Consider the following 2,757-nt stretch of genomic DNA (forward strand, 5'->3'; position numbering starts at 1 on the left):
ACCATAGCAACGTTATACATTTGGGAAAACGATGGTTAAACGATGGTTACACAATGGGGTAATGGTGAGGAGGAGGTGTTTGGGGGAGGGGATCAGAAAGTAGGTGGGGAGATGGAAAGATCAAAAGACCTTAAGACTTCGGAGTGGAAGTAGGCCATTCGGCCCATTGAGTCTGCTCCCCCATTCAGTGAGATCATGGCTGATCTGATGTGATAGAACCATAGAAACTAGAAGCAGGAGGAGGCCATTCAGCCCTTTGAGCCTGCTCCGCCATTCATCTTGATCAAGGCTGATCATCAAATTCAGTACCCTGATACCCCCTTCCCCCCATATCCCTTGATCCCTTTAGCCCCAAGAGCTATATCTAATTTCTTCCTGAAAGCAGACAATGTTTTGGCCTCAGCTACTTTCTGTGGCAGTGGATTCCACACATTCACCACCCTCTGGGTGAGGAAATTTCTCCTCACCTCAGTTCTAAAAGGTTTACCCCTTATCCTCAAACTATGAGCCCTAGTTTTGGACTCCCCCACCATTGGGAACATTCTTTCTGAATCTACCCTGTCTAACCCTGTTTTATAAGCTTCTATGATAATTCCTCAACTCCACTTTCCCGCCTTATCCCCGTTACGCTTGATTCCCTTACTGATTAAAAATCTGTCTTGAACGTACCGAATGCCCCAGCCAATGGGGTGGGTGCATGGAGACTTTTGAAATCAAGCAGGGCGTTAGCAGAGTGGAGTGATACCAGGGGGAGGGGGAAAGGGTCGGGGGGGAGGGGGGTGAAGATTGGAAAAAATCTGCTTTTCAAAGCATGAAGACTATCAGTCGCTGTGGGGACTGATTGATGTGGAGATGCCGGCGTTGGACTGGGGTGAACACAGAAAGAAGTCTCACAACACCAGGTTAAAGTCCAACAGGTTTACTTGGTAGCAAATGCCATAAGCTTTCGGAGCACTGCTCCTTCATCAGATGGAGTGGAAATATCGCTTCTCGGCCTTTTGGCTAAGATCAAGTGTTGTATGGGTTGCCTGCGCTTGGTGGAGGTCATTGGGTCACATTATAAGCTTCATTTTCATATGAAGCAATTTTTTTAAAAAGCGACATCTCGGCCTTTTGGCTAAGATGCAAATGAGATCAAGCCTTGGAGGAGGAAGACCTGCGACATTTCCACTCCATCTGACAAAGGAGCAGCGCTCCGAAAGCTTATGGTATTTGCTACCAAATAAACCTGTTGGACTTTAACCTGGTGTTGTGAGACTTCTTACTGGGACTGATTGATCCAGCCTTTCATTCGACTGATCAACATTCACTGTCTCCACCTATAGAGTAAGAAGTTTAACAACACCAGGTTAAAGTCCAACAGGTTTATTTGGTAGCAAAAGCCACACAAGCTTGTGTGGCTTTTGCTACCAAATAAACCTGTTGGACTTTAACCTGGTGTTGTTAAACTTCTTACTGTGTTTACCCCAGTCCAACGCCGGCATCTCCACATCATGTCCACCTATAGAACCATAGAATCCCTACAGTGCAGAAAGAGGCCATTTGGCCCATCGACTCTGCACCAACTCTCCGAAAGAGCATTCCATCCATGCCCTCGCCTCCACTTTAACCCCAGTAGTTGTATTTATGGCCAATACAACTAACCTGCACATCTTGGGACACTGAGGGAGAATTTAGCATGGCTAATGCTCCGAACCAGCATGTCTCTGGGCTGTGGGAGGAAACCGGAGCACTCCGGGGAAACCCAACGCAGACACGGGGAGAAGGTGCTGATTCCGCACAGACAGTGACCCAAGCTGGGAATCGAACCTGGATCCCTGGAGCTGTGATGCAGCAGTGCTAACCACTGTGCCATCCCTAGGTGGGTCATATTTAATTACAGTTAGCTGTAGTGTAAAGAAGGAAATGTTTGCATTTATATTGTGCCTTTCACAGCCTCAGGATGTATCAAATGTTTACAGTCATTGAATTACTTTTGAACTAAAGTCACTGTTAAAATGTCGGAAAGGCAGCGACCTATGTACGAATAGCAAGATCCCACAAACAGTGCTGAGGTCGTGAGCAGGTATTTGTTTCTTCATGAATTACATTAATCAGGGCACTGGGGAGAATCTCATTGTTTCCCTTTGAAATAATTCCATGGGGTCTTTTACGCCCCCTGAGAGGGCAGACAGGGCCCTGTTGAATGTTCCAGCTGAAAGGTGGTGGGCTGCACTTTTCCACCCTGACTCTAACGCCGCCAGTCAGAAGTAGAAGAGAGGAGAACTTAAACTCTCTCCCTGATTCATGCCAACCACCATATTGACTGTGTGGGAAAACATGGCAGAGAGTGACCAGAATCAGAATGCAAAGTATTGTTGGGTTCAGCTGTTTAAATGCCTGCTTAAGTTTGGGTTTCCTGAGATTGATATCTTCAGCGTAGGTTCCTGAACCCATTGGGAAACACATCAGGTCAGTCAACGTTGGGGTGGCACGGTGGCCCAGTGGTTAGCACTGCTGCCTCACAGCGCCAGGGACCCGGGTTCGATTCCCGGCTTGGGTCACCGTCTGTGTGGAGTTTGCACGTTCTCCCCGTGTCTGCGTGGGTTTCCTCCGGGTGCTCCGGTTTTCACCCACTGTCCAAAGATGTGCAGGCTAAGTGGATTGGCCATGCTAAATTGTCTCTTAGTGTCAGGGAGACAGGTAAATGCATGGTGTTGTGGGGATAGGGCCTGGGTGGGATTGTGGTCAGTGCAGACTCGATGGGCTGAATGGCCT

General features: G+C 48.0%; 1 pseudogene; it reads left to right on the top strand.

Moving 5' to 3' along the window:
• The first annotated feature begins 982 nt into the window (after positions 1 to 982).
• On the top strand, positions 983 to 1,143 carry LOC144501033 (U2 spliceosomal RNA; annotated as a pseudogene).
• The last annotated feature ends 1,614 nt before the right edge of the window (positions 1,144 to 2,757 follow it).

This window comes from Mustelus asterias, chromosome 11, assembly GCF_964213995.1.
Source record: "Mustelus asterias chromosome 11, sMusAst1.hap1.1, whole genome shotgun sequence".
Classification (NCBI taxonomy): domain Eukaryota; kingdom Metazoa; phylum Chordata; class Chondrichthyes; order Carcharhiniformes; family Triakidae; genus Mustelus; species Mustelus asterias.